Consider the following 13,579-nt stretch of genomic DNA (forward strand, 5'->3'; position numbering starts at 1 on the left):
ATTATACTCAGTATTGGCATAGAAGTAGAGAAACAAACACTCTGATTTGCCATTGGTAAGAAGATAAGTAGTATCATCTTTTTTTAGAAGGCTTTTTTCTCAATATTGATCAAGAGGCATATAAAATAGAATGATCAATCCTATACTTTGTTCTAAACTTGTCTATTGACATAATTTCAGACTTACAGAAAAACTGCAACAATAATACAAAGAATTCCCAGATACCCTACCCTTCATCCACCTATATTCCCCAAATATTATCTTACTACACTAGTGTTCTCCCTCTCCCTCTGTCCCTCTTTCTCTCTCTCTCTCCCCAAACACACACATATGTATGTATATATGTGTGTGTATATACACATATGGATATATGTACATATATGCATGTGTATATATGTATATATGTATATACATGTGTATATATGTGTGTATATATGTGTATATACAATAGTTTTATATTTATATACGACATATGTATATATTTTTCTGAACCACTTAGTGGTAAATTGCAGGCATGGTATTCTTTACCGTAAGTACTTGAGCTTGTATTTCTTAAAAGTATGGAATTATCTTAGGTAACCAAAGTACAAGAATCAAAGTCAGGAATTAACATTGATGCAATACTACTATCTAATCCACAGATCTCATCGGGATCTCACCAGTTGTCAACACGGTGCCCATTTTAGTAAAAGTAAATCCAATATCATGTGTTGCTTCCAATCGTGTCTCTGTGGTTTCTTTTAGTGTGGAACAGTTCCTCGGTTGTTTGTTTTGTGACTTTGTCATTTTTGGAATCCAGGCGAGATATTTTATAGAATGTACCAGGGTTTGAGTTAGGTAGATTCATTCTGGCATAAACACTTTTGTCTCTCTCTTCCCTCTGCCTGGAATATTGGTTTCTTGGCTTTTCAAGCTGCTTTCGTCTCCTCCTCCTTTGAGTCTCCCTTCAAATATCACCCCTTCCAAAGAGCCTTTTTACTAAATAGAATTATAATCAATTCTCAGAAAAAAAAAAAATTGGCCAAATGATCAAGAAATGTGATGTTTTACACCAGGCGTCAGCAACTACTGTACATGAACTAAGAATGGTTTTTACATTTTTTTAATGGTTGGAGGAAAAAAAAAACTGAAAGAAGAAAGTTTTGTGACATTTTCATGAAAATTAAATGAAATTCAGTTTCAGTGTCCACAGATAAAGTTTTATTGGGACACAGCCCGTTTGCTACATTTATCCAGGCTGCTTTCCTGCTACAATGGCGGGGCTCAGTAGTAGCCACTGAGAGTCATTGCTCTCATCTCTTTGTGTGGCTGCTCAGCACACTACGAACCACATGCCACAGCTCCAAGTCGACAGCATGCACATCGCTGTGGGGCAGCATTTTATTTTTTTATTACTGGTGCATACACATCATGTCAAAACAAGAAGAGTGGACTTCCAGTGTTGTACTTTTTAAAAATACATGATAATCATGTGGCAAAATACACGCAACATAAAATTTACCATCTTCACTATTTTTAACTAGATAGCTCAGCAGCGTTCAGTACATTCACGTTATTGTGCAACCATCACCACCGTCTGTCTCCAGAACTCTTTTCATTTTGAAAAACTGAAACCCTGTACCCATTAAACAAGAACTCCCCATTCTCGTGTCTCCTCCAGCCCCTGGCAACTACCATTCCATTGTCAAAAAAAAAAAAAATAAATAACATTTCAATGAATTGAGCTTACTCACTGGCTTTTATTATTGATTCATTAATTGGGCAGCATCCCATCGATGAAATAGAAAAAAGCACCCCAATGAGCAGAGGGCGTTGGCTTTGGGGGCACAAAATGGCAGAAGGGGAACAGAAACAAGGAACAGCCTACTTTTGGCTGGGCATTTCAAAGTTACTTTCCTTGTAGGATGAACGCAGAGGGGACTTCCTTATCACATTAGCTCAGGTTGACTGGGACCTTCTTTGTTGGTTGCTATAAATCTGTTTTTGTTTGTTTGTTTGTTTGTTTGTTTGTATGTTTGTTTTGGAAAGCTGACTGTTTTAAAGGTCAGTTTGATTACGTGGCACCTAGCATGAGTGTCTCGGTCCTGGGGTCTAGTGCAGGAGTTTAGTCCAAAAAAATGGCCTCCAGTAAATTTTATTTCACCCTACTTTCTGTCTCTATGATTTTGACTAGTCTAGGTACCTCATAGAAGTAGAATTCTACGATATCTCTCCTTTGGTGACTGGCTTATTTCATTGAGCATGATGTCCTCAAGGTCCATCTACATCGCAGCGTGTGTCAGAATTTCCTTCCTTTTCTTTTCTTTTCTTTTTTTTTTTTTTTTTTTTAGATAGAGTCTTGCTGTGTGCCCCAGGCTGGAGTGCAATGGCACAATCTTGACTCACTGCAACCTCCGCCTGCTGGGTTCATATGATTCTCGTGCCTCAGCCTCCCAAGTAGCTGGGATTACAGGCGTGTGACACCACATCCAGCTAATTTGCTGTTTTTTGTTTTGTTTTGTTTTGTTTTTAGTAGAAATGGGGTTTCACCATGTTGGCCAGGCTGGTCTCAAACTCCTGGCCTCATGTGATCTGCCCGCCTCAGCCTCCCAAAATGTTGGGACTACAGCCATGAGCCACTGCTCCCATCTATTCCTTCCTTTTTAAGGCTGAATAATATTCTATGTATGTATATACCACATTTTGTTTATCTATTTATCCATCAATGGTGGAACATCACATTTTTAAAGCCCAGTGAAGTGTGCATTATTTTGTTATCCAATTAGACAGCAAAACATTGTGCTTATTAGGCAATGACACTGTATCTGTGCTAAAAGGTTATAATACATGTCTCGCTCCACAATGTCTAAAATATTTACTCTCTGGCTGTTTATAGAAAAAGTTGGCCAACCCAGTTTTTGTCTTGCCCTGGCTTCACAGCAGTCGCGAAACTGAACCTCAAGTTCCACTTCGTTGCATGCCAATGTTGGCATGGCCCGATTTCAAATACCAACTCAAATGTTCAACCTTTTATCGGCAACTTCGTGTGGGCTTCCCTGCAAATGCACTTGACTGTTTCCTCCCAACTTTGCCCGTTCAAACCTGACTCAGAACCACCCCTAACCCCCATCTCCACCCACAAGCCAGGTCTGTTGCTATGGTTTGAGTATTTGTCTCTTCAAACTCATGTTGAAATTTAATCCCCAATGTGGCTGTACTGGGAGGTGGGGCCCTTACGAGGTGACTGGGTCATGAGGGTTCTGCCCTTAAGAATGGGTTAATCCAGTCATGGATTAGTGAATTAATGGGTTAATAGATTAACCCATTAATTGATCCATTAAGCAATCATGGGAGAGGAACTGGCAGCTTTATAAGAAAAGGAAGAGAGGGCTGTGCTAGCGTGTGAGCACTCAGCTTCTTCACCAGCTGATGTCCTGCACCACTTTGGGGCTCTGCAGAGAGTCACCAGCAGCAAGAAGGACCTCACCAGATGCAGCTCCTTGACAATGGATGTCTCAGCCTCCATAACTGTAAGAAATAAATTCCTTCCTTTGTAAATTACCCAGTTTCAGATATTCTGTTATAAGCAACAGAAAATAGACTAAGACACCTGTCCTTTCTCGCCCAAATAGTCATTCTATAAATACTTCCTGATGCCTCTTCTGTACCCAGCCCTTGGGAAGTTGACACGAGAGGCAAGGTGATACTTATGCACCCAGACCTGTCCCCCTGCCTTCCCCACCCACATGCTCAGCACCTTCCTGAAATTAATCATAGAATCTTCACATTACATCATCTGAGGTGCTCAGGCTCTGCAGCAGGTGTGAATTATACAAGCTCTGAACTTTTAAGTTCTCTTAAGTTTTTTTCTTTTAATTTTTTAATTTTTAATTTTTATTTTTTTGAGATAGAATCTCATGGCTCTGTTGCCCAGGCTGAAGTGTGGTGACATGATCTTGGCTCACTGCAACCTCCGCCTCCCGGGTTCAAACGATTCTTGTGTCTCAACCTCCCGAGTAGCTGGGACTACAGTCATGTGCCACCATGCTCGGCTAATTTTTGTATTTTCAGTAGAGATGGGTTTTCACCATGTTGGCCAGGCTGGTCTGGAACTCCTGGCCTCAAGTGATCTGCCTGCCTCGGCCTCCCAAAGTGCTGGGATTACAGGCATAAGCCACCACATCTGGCTCTCCTAAGCTTTTTAGTACAAGTTTAGAATGGAAGAAATGCAGGAACTTAGGCCCTGAAAATATTAGAATTAGGGAATCTTAGGGTGCTAAATTGTTAAAATATAAAAACCATTAAAATGGTGGAGTTGTTTAACCAGAATGTGTTAAACTTGCAGATTCTGGCCGGGCGCGGTGGCTCACGCCTGTAATCCCAGCACTTTGGGAGGCCGAGACGGGCAGATCACGAGGTCAGGAGATCGAGACCATCCTGGCTAACACGGTGAAACCCCGTCTCTACTAAAAAATACAAAAAACTAGCCGGGCGAGGTGGCGGGCGCCTGTAGTCCCAGCTACTCGGGAGGCTGAGGCAGGAGAATGGCCTGAACCCGGGAGGGGGAGCTTGCAGTGAGCTGAGATCCAGCCACCGCACTCCAGCCTGGGTGACAGAGCGAGACTCCGTCTCAAAAAAAAAAAAAAAAAAAAAAACTTGCAGATTCTTAGAACCATGGAATATCAGAGTGTCCTGGGTGGAGCGATCTTCTAGAAGCCAGGAACACACATCCTATCTGAGGCACAAATCCCTCCCGACCCCCAGCAGCCTTCCTCTCCCTGCCTGATTCCCATCCAAGGGTCTCATTGCTCAGGCACGCTCTGAGCTTCCTAGCTGCTGAGACCTTGTCCTCTGGCTGCTGGCTGCTGCCCAAGGTGCTTCACAGTCCAGCCCTATTTTCCTTCCACCCTCTCCATCCAATCCTTGAAGATACTGGAAGCCAGTCCTATCTTCCTGCCTTGCTCCCGTGGTCTCCTCTGCCCAGCTTGCCCTTCCCTTCTCTCCTCACCTCCCCATGTCTCCCTGTTAAGAGGCTAGCCCTTTGTCAAGGGTCTCCCCAAACGTCACCTGCACAAGGATGTGCTCCTGTGTTCCTGAGTGGCGGTTCACAGCCCTCCTTTATCCTCATGCCTACAGATCACCTCATGTCTACAAATTCCTTCAAGTCTCAGAGCCTCAGTCTCAGCACCTGTCAAATGAGGAGAAGAAAGGCATGCCCCTCAAAGGGTTGTTGTGGGAATGAAATTCTGTAACACAGAAAATACTCAGCCCAGGACCTGACACAGGAGAGGAGCTCAGCCAACATGAGCTGAAGACCTCAGGAGGCATGCTGGCTCCAGAGCGCTGGCTGGTTGCACCAGATCGGGGCCTCCATGGGCAAATGCAGAACCAACTGAATGAGCTGTTGAGCCTGAGCCCAGGAAGAAAGGAAGTGCGCACCTGGCAGGGAGGTGCCCATCCAGGATGACTCCCTGAAAGAGGATAGATTGCTTCTGCCAGGAACTATTTAGATGATGGCAGAAGATGAGGGTGAGATGTGGAGTGGGATCACCACGTGATTTCACCCCAGCACTGGAGTAAGAGACACATGGTGTTGGGCAGAGTAAATCATCGAGCCAGTGTCAATCATCAAGCTCATTGAGGAGTAACAGCTTTGTCCTGAAAGTCAAGGAAAGAAAACAAGGAAAAGAACCATGCATTTGTTGAGCACTTACTGTTTGCCTGGTGCTATGCTAAACACTTGATGGGTTCTGGTTTGGTTCACACCAAAGCTAGCATCAGGAGTGAAAGTGTAACAGAAGAGCCAGTTCGAATCCCATTAAGAGCTGGGTTCGAATCCCAGCTCCACCTTGTGCTGGCTGTGTGACCTTGGGCAGGTCGCTTCTCCTCTCTGAGCCTCAGTGTCCTCATCTGTAACATAGGGTAGCAAAGGAAAAGACTTTTCCTTCTACCCTCCTAGGTTCTTGATTGGAGCTCCTGTAACAGAAAAAAACAGATTAACAAGGAAAAAGCATACAAATGTATTTAATATAAATTTTACATGACACAGGAGCCTTCATAAGGAAATGAAGACCCACAGAAGCAGTTGTAGCTAAGCATTTTGTTGCTGAGTTGGATGAAGGGCAGGGAGTCATGGGAAAATGTGAAGGACAGAAGGATCTGAGCTCAGGGCAGTAAACTGGGAACACCCAGCAGGGCGGCTTGTTGGATTCCCCGTCCCTCTGTCTTCGGAGATGAAGGTGCTCCTATCCTCCAGGTACAGGGAGGGCACCTCTCACGTGAAGGTCTTGTGATCTGCTTCAGGGAAAGTTCCGAGAGTCCTTCCTGTGCCTGCCAGTTCTCAAATTCTTTCAGTTTCAAATATTCAATATCCAAGGTACCATATTTTGGGGTAGTACATTCTGAATCCTCTCAACAGGGATAATAATATTAGGCTAAACCAAGTAAATTTGTCAACATTTAACTCTTTTGACCTATAATAATGGCAATTTCACACAGATCTGCCCTGGAAAGTTTTGGGGAGAATTACATTAATTAATCCATCTAATCACCTTAGCTCGGTGTCTGGCACATAATAAGTGCTCCATAGGCCGTAACTCTTCTTATTTATTTGTAGTCCTCGTCCTCACGTAATAGATTTTAAAAACTGATGCTCAGAGAGGTTAGGTAACTTGTGCAAGGCCAGCCAGCTGGCAGGCGGCAGAGCAAGGATTCAAACCCAGATGCGACTGGGTGCGGTGGTTCACGCCTGTAATCCCAACACTTTGGGAGGCCAAGGTGGGTGGATCACTTGAGGTCAGGAGTTCTTGACCAGACTGGCCAACATAGTGAAACCCTGTCTCTACTAAAAAAAATACAAAAATTAGTTAGGCATGAAGGCGAACATCTGTAATCCCAGAGGAGGCAGAAGAATCACTTGAATCTAGGAGGCGGAGGTTGCAGTGAGCCGAGATCACACCACTGCACTCCAGCCTGGGCAACAGAGTGAGACTACATCTCAAAAAAAGAAAAAAAAAGTGCAAGCCCAGTGCCCCAATCTCCTTTCTGGAGGGGAGCTTCATCTCTGCAGGGCAAGCAGGGAACAGTCTGTGCAGCTCAGGCCCACCTTCCCCTACCAGATCCTGAGGGCCGGGGCTCATGTTACCCCATTTCCATGAACCACTGGCTGGGTCCCCCTTCCCCACCAGATCCCTTGCTTCAGGGCCCTGACCCACAGCCACCTGAGTGGCATGTGACAATGATGAGTGCTGGGTTGCCCTGGGAGAGGATAGAGGGGTCACTCTGAAGATCCCCGCAGGCAGTAGAAGGATGACAGGAGATTGGGGTCAGAGTCAGAGCCGGCTACACGCTTTTCTACAGACTTCCTTCCCAGGCACAAAGAACGTGACTCTGCCTGTGTGTGGGAGACTGAGAGAGTGAGCATGTGTGCGTGTGTGTGTATGTGTGCCTATGCACACTAGGTGTGTGGGTGTACGCACCTGTGTGAGGACGAGTGGATGCAGGGGCACTGGGCGGAGGAGAGGGAGGTATGCATGCATAGGCGTGCCTGTGTGTGCACGAGGACGTTGATGGGGATGCACCCCTCTCGTGTATGTTTCATGCGTGTGTTGGTGTTGTATGTGGAGAGTATGGGGCTACAGCTGGCAGCTTAGTGGAACATCTGGAGCACAGATTCTGGAGCGCAAAGCCTAGTCTGCACCCTGGCTCTGCAGCTTGCTAGTGAAGGGTACCAGCCACCCTAAAACAGGCCTCTTTGGCACATGGATTATTTTGAGCTAAAGGCCATTGAGAACCAGCCACCACCGGAAAAGCTCCTTACCTCCTCCTAACTGCCTAAAAATAGAGTGCAGATGATCCCCAACTTACCGTGGTCCAATCTGGGGTTTTTCGGCCGTGTGATGGTGCATTCAGTACGTTCCTGGACTTTGGGTTAACTCAGAATAAACCCACTGTAAATGGAAAATATTGTAAGTCGAAAAGGCACCATCATAAGTCACGGAGCAGATGCACAAATAGACCCTTCTGTAAGGGAAAGTTCCGTTTGTAAAGATATCTCATACCGGGAAGAGAGCTGCTCCCGGGGAGCCCTGCTCTCACCTGAGGTTTTTCTGCAGAACAAGATGACTCTTATTTACCTACACCTCCTCCCGACCCCTTCCCAGAACAGCCCCCCCCAGCCCAGAAACTCAAAACCCCTTTTCCTTTGTTGATATTTAAACCCCAGTCCCACCCACCCCTTTGGTTACTGATCGCTGGATGCTCTCCTGTGTATGCACAATGCGCTTATTAACGAACGTCTGTTTGTTTTTCGCTTGTTCATCTGTCTTTTTCAAGTCTCCCCATGGGGCCCCAGCCAGAAAGCCGAAGGTGGGTGAGGAAAAGGACCATCCCCCTGCCGATGCTGCAGGGGGGGCATGCTCTCCTAGAGGGGTGCTAGCCACCCCAAAATATGTCTCTTCAGCACATAGACTATTTTGAGCTAAAGGCCATTGAGAACCAGCACGAGGTGCAGGAGAAAGGCCACAAACAGTGTCAAGGAGGCCACCAGGAGCTCACACTTCCTAGAGCTCAACAGGCTTGAGGCAGGACACGCTGTGTGTGGGAACTGTGTGGGGGTGGGTGGGAGGCGGGGGAGGATGGAGGAAGAGATTGTGTGTGCATGGGGGAGGTGCACGGGTGTCCGAGTGTGTGCACGGGTGTTCTGTGAATAGGTGTAGACGGCTGTGTGTGTGTATGTGCATGCGGGTAGGGGTGCACAGGTGTGTGGCTGTGCATAGAAGTGTTCTGTGAGATGTAGGAGTGTGTGTGTGCGTGTGCATGTGTGTATGCATGTGGGTGCATGATGTGTTGGTGTGTGCACAGCTGTGTGGGTAGATAAGAGTGTGGGGGGGTGCTCACGTGTGTGTGTGTGCACAGGTGTGTGGGTAGATGAGGTGTGTGTGTATATGGTGAGAGAGTGTGTGTGTACATGTGGGGGGTACAGAGGTATGTGCATGTGCACAGGTGTGTGGGTAGGTAAGAGTGTGTGCATATGTGTGTGTGCATATGTGTGTGTGCATGTGAGGGATGCACAGGTGTGTGGGCGTGTGTGCACAGGTGTTGTGTAGGTAGCCTCTAAGGGGTGTGTGTGTGCATGTGGGGGTGCACAGGTGTGTGGGTAGGTAAGGGTGTGTGTGTGTGTACATGTAGCGGGTGCACAGGTGTGTGGGTGTGTGTGCACAGGTGTGTGGGTAGGTAAGGGGGTGTGTGCATGTGTGTATGGGGGTGTGTGCACAGGTGTGTGGGTAGGTAAGGGGGTGTGTGCATGTGAGGGATGCATAGGTGTGTGGGGGTGTGTGCACAGGTGTTATTTAGGTTGCCCCTAAGGGGTGTGTGTGTGCGCATGTGTGTGTGCATGGGGGGTGCACAGTTGTGTGGGTGTGTGTGCACAGGTGTGTGGGTAGGTAAAGGCGTGTGTGTGCATGTGCGGGTGCCCAGGTGTGTGGGTGTGTGTGCACAGGTGTGTGGGTAGGTAAGGGTGTGTGTGTGTACATGTGGGGGGTGCACAGGTGTGTGGGTAGGTAAGGGTGTGTGTGTGTACATGTGGGGGGTGCACAGGTGTGTGGGTAGGTAAGGGTGTGTGTGTGTACATGTGGGGGGTGCACAGGTGTGTGGGTAGGTAAGGGTGTGTGTGTGTACATGTGGGGGGTGCACAGGTGTGTGGGTAGGTAAGGGTGTGTGTGTGTACATGTGGGGGGTGCACAGGTGTGTGGGTAGGTAAGGGTGTGTGTGTGTGTGTGTGTGCACACGCGTGCATGCATGCATGTGTCTGGACCAGGTGAGACTGTCACATCTGTGCACATCTGTGCACACACAGTCAGCTCCATCAAGGCTGAGGTTGAGGCTGTGACCCCTCACGGGGCCCCTAGGAATCCAGGCCTTGCTGCCATTCCTCAGCTGCAGGCCAGGCATCCACCCCAAGCCCTGGCTGGGGAGCAAGGTGAGAAAAAAGAGAAATTTTGTATCTGAGGAATGTGAGCCCTTTTAAACGATCAGGCCCAGAGAGGCATTGAAATGTGACAGCAGCCATGTCTCTCTCCTGCCGTGAGCTAAATAATGACCTCTTGAAGCCACTTGCTATGTGGACTGACTGACACCAGGTAGCCACAAAATGCCATCTGGACACCATACCTCATACCCTATCATTCAACAATGCACAGCCAATCACGGCTCAGGGTCATCTCTGCAACCCAGTGAGAAAGCTTGTCAAACAACTGTGTATCCGCTTCAAAAACCTGCTTGTAACGAAGGCTGGACGGAGCACTCCCCAAGGCACCTTAGAAGTGTGTCCTGGGCTGCTGTCCTCAACCTTGGCCCCAATAAACTCTCTATATTAATTTTTGCCTCAGTTTCTTTATTTCAGTCAACAAAAGGTGACTCCATGCAGCTCAGCCCCACGGGAGACCCCAGGGCCCCTGCTCGGAGTCCGTGAGAGCCTGTGAGGGCAGGAGGTCGCCCTCCTGATCCCAAGGGAAGACACATTTCTGCAGCCCACCTGTGTGACCTTTGTGTCCTCTCCTGGACCTCCGGAAGCCATGCCCTGAGTGGGCACTGGGATTCCACAGGGCTCGGGACGCACTCCACTTGGCTGTGGGGCCATCTCGGCCTCAGGATGGTGGGGCAGACAGTGTGTCAGGGCTCAGAGGCACCGCAGAGCCTTCCCGGCCAGGGTCCCCACCAGTCCCAGCCACACACTGTAAGACACTGGAAAAACCAACTCAACAGTCCGGGCACGGTGGCTCAAGCCTGTAATCCCGGCACTTTACGGGTGGATCATGAGGTCAGGAGATCGAGACCATTCTGGCTAACACGGTGAAACCCCGTCTCTACTAAAAAAATACAAAAAACTAGCCGGGCGAGGTGGTGGGCGCCTGTAGTCCCAGCTACTCGGGAGGCTGAGGCAGGAGAATGGTGTAAACCCGGGAGGCGGAGCTTGCAGTGAGCTGAGATCCGGCCACTGCACTCCAGCCTGGGCGACAGAGCGAGACTCCGTCTCAAAAAAAAAAAAAAAAAACAGCTCAACAACTGTGTCCAGCTTGTATCTCTATGGGGTAAAACCCAGTCAGAGCCCAGGCAGCGCAAGAAGAAAACTCAGTGTCAAACTCAGTGAAGAGACTCACTCTGATGTCTTCATAGATAGCCAAGGACAACCCCCCCAAAAAGGGAGGACCAGTCTGAGCCAGAAATGCCCCAGGGGGACACATGCCCTCCAGAGGCAGCCGGCTTCTCAGTCACATCCCTGACCTTCTTGGGAAGAGCCAACACCTGCCTCCCTGTAGTACTCCCTCTGCACCCACTGCTAACCAGGGACCTCTCTCAGGTCCTGAAATCATTCATTCATTCACAGAGCACCCACCATGAGCTGGGTCCTTCACAGGGCACCAAGAACACAGCAATGAACAAGACAGAGACAGACTGAGCCCTCGGGGGCTTATGGGGTATTTGCGGAGAATGCAGAACAGGCAATGATTGACATAAGTAAGGTTGCCAGACAAACGACAGCAAGCCCAGTCAAATGTGCAGCGTGGAGAAACGATGAATGTCCCACGCAATATTTTGAACCTGGAAAAATTATTTGGTGTTTACCTGAAATTCAGATGTAACCAGGTGTCTTGTGTTCTTGTTTGCCTACGTAAGATATCTGCAGCTGGTGACAAACAGTCTGAGGAAAATAATCGAGGCTAGAGAGTGAAGGAAGGGGTCTATTTTAGCCTGAGTGGTCAGGGAAGCCAAAGCCTGAATAGAAAAGAGGCCTCCACCCCAGACTCCGCCTCCACTCCCCCAACTCATTATTGGTAAAGAGTATGGAACTCACTCATTACCACGAGGAGAGCACCAAGCCCTTCTTCTCTTCTTTTCTTTCTTTTTTTTTTTTTTTTTTTTTTTTTTTTTTTTTTGAGACAGGGTCTCTGTCCACCAGGCTGGAATGATGCAGTGGTGTGATCATCACTCACTACAGTGTCGACCTCTTGGGCTCAAGCAATCCTCCCGCCTCAGCCTCCAGAGTAGCTGGGCCTACAGTACAGGTGTGCACCACCCAATTTCTTTAGCTGAGTCCTAGCTGCTTAAGCTGTGACTCACTGTCCCCATATAAACCTTAGAACTGTCCGCAGGAACCAGACGAAGGGAGGAGGTTCCATTGGATGTCATGTAAATACCTGTAGCTGAGTGGTCCCCAACAGATAAAAAGTCTTTGAACAGAATCCAGAATAAGATCAAGCAGTAAATCCATCTGCTGGCACCATGCCTCTGGTGAGGGCTTCAAGAAACTTCTAATCATGGCAGAATCAAGACGCTTCCAATCATGGCGGAAGGTGAATGGGAGTGGGCATGTCACATGGCAAGAGAAGAAACAAGAGAGAGGGAAGGGGTGTTATATGCTTTTAAACAGTCGACTGTCATGTGTACGAATAGAGTGAGAACTACACATGACCACAAGGAGGGCACAAATCCCTTCGTGAGGGATCTGCCCCCATGGCCCAAACACCTCCCTCTAGCCCCACTTCCAATATTGGGGATCACATTTCCACATGAGATTTGGAAGGAACAAATATTCAGACTGGATCATTGTGCCCCTCGCCCCCAAATCTCATGGCCTTCTTATATTGCAAAATACAATCACCCCTTCCCAATAGTCCCCAAAAGTCTTAACTTGTTCCACTGCCAACTCAAAAGTCCAAAGTTCCATCTAAGACACAAGGCAAGTTTCCACCACCTATGATCCTATAAAATGAAAACCAAGTTATTTGCTTCTAAGATACAATGGCAGTACTGGCATTGGGTGAAGATTCCCATTCCAAAAGGCAAAAAGTGGCCAAAACAAAGGGGAACAGTCCACTTTGGGAGGCCAAGGCGGGCAGATCACCTGAGGTCAGGAGTTCGAGACCAGCCTGACCAACATGGAGAAACCCCGTCTCTACTAAAAAAAAAAATTAGCTGTGCATGGCGGCGAATGCCTGTAATCCCAGCTACTCGGGAGGCTGAGGTAGGAGAATTGCTTGAACCCAGAAGGTGGAGGTTGCAGTGAGCCAAGATTGTGCCACTGCACTCCAGCATGCGCAACAAGAGCAAAATTCTGTCTCAAAAAAAAAAAGAAAGGAGAACAGGCCACATACAAATCCAAAACCCAGCAAGGCAGACATTAAATCTTAAAACTCCAAAATAATCTCCCTTGACTCCATATCCTACATCCAGGGCGTTCTGCCACAAGGAGTGGGCTCCCAAGGCCTTGGGCAGCCCCAGCCCCAAGGCTTTGCGGGGTGGGCACAGCCCACGTAGCTGTTATCACAGGTTGGAGTTGAGCTTTTCCAGGCTGAGGGTGCAAGCTGCCAGTGGCTCTACTATTCTGGAGTCTGGAGGGCAGTGGCCCTGTTCTCCCAGCTGTGCTAGGCAGTGCCCTTGTGGGTACTCTCTGTGGGGGCTCCAGCCCCACATTTCCCCTCACCACTGCCTTAGAGTCTCTTCTGGGGCTCTACCCCAGCGCCATGTTTCTTTCTGTCTTTTTGTTGTTGTTGTTTTTGAGATGGAGTCTCGCTCTGTCACCCAGGCTGGAGATCTGTGG

General features: G+C 48.0%; 1 long non-coding RNA gene across 1 annotated transcript; it reads right to left on the minus strand.

The window, feature by feature from the left end:
- Positions 1 to 1,719: 1,719 nt before the first annotated feature.
- Positions 1,720 to 8,175, minus strand: LOC102128096 (uncharacterized). The gene is made up of 3 exons (XR_010581035.1): positions 7,846 to 8,175; positions 5,047 to 5,955; positions 1,720 to 3,507 (listed from the first exon to the last, which is right to left on the minus strand). It is a non-coding gene; the product is annotated as an uncharacterized lncRNA (long non-coding RNA).
- Positions 8,176 to 13,579: the final 5,404 nt, after the last annotated feature.

Source organism: Macaca fascicularis, chromosome 1 (genome assembly GCF_037993035.2).
Source record: "Macaca fascicularis isolate 582-1 chromosome 1, T2T-MFA8v1.1".
Classification (NCBI taxonomy): Eukaryota; Metazoa; Chordata; class Mammalia; order Primates; family Cercopithecidae; genus Macaca; species Macaca fascicularis.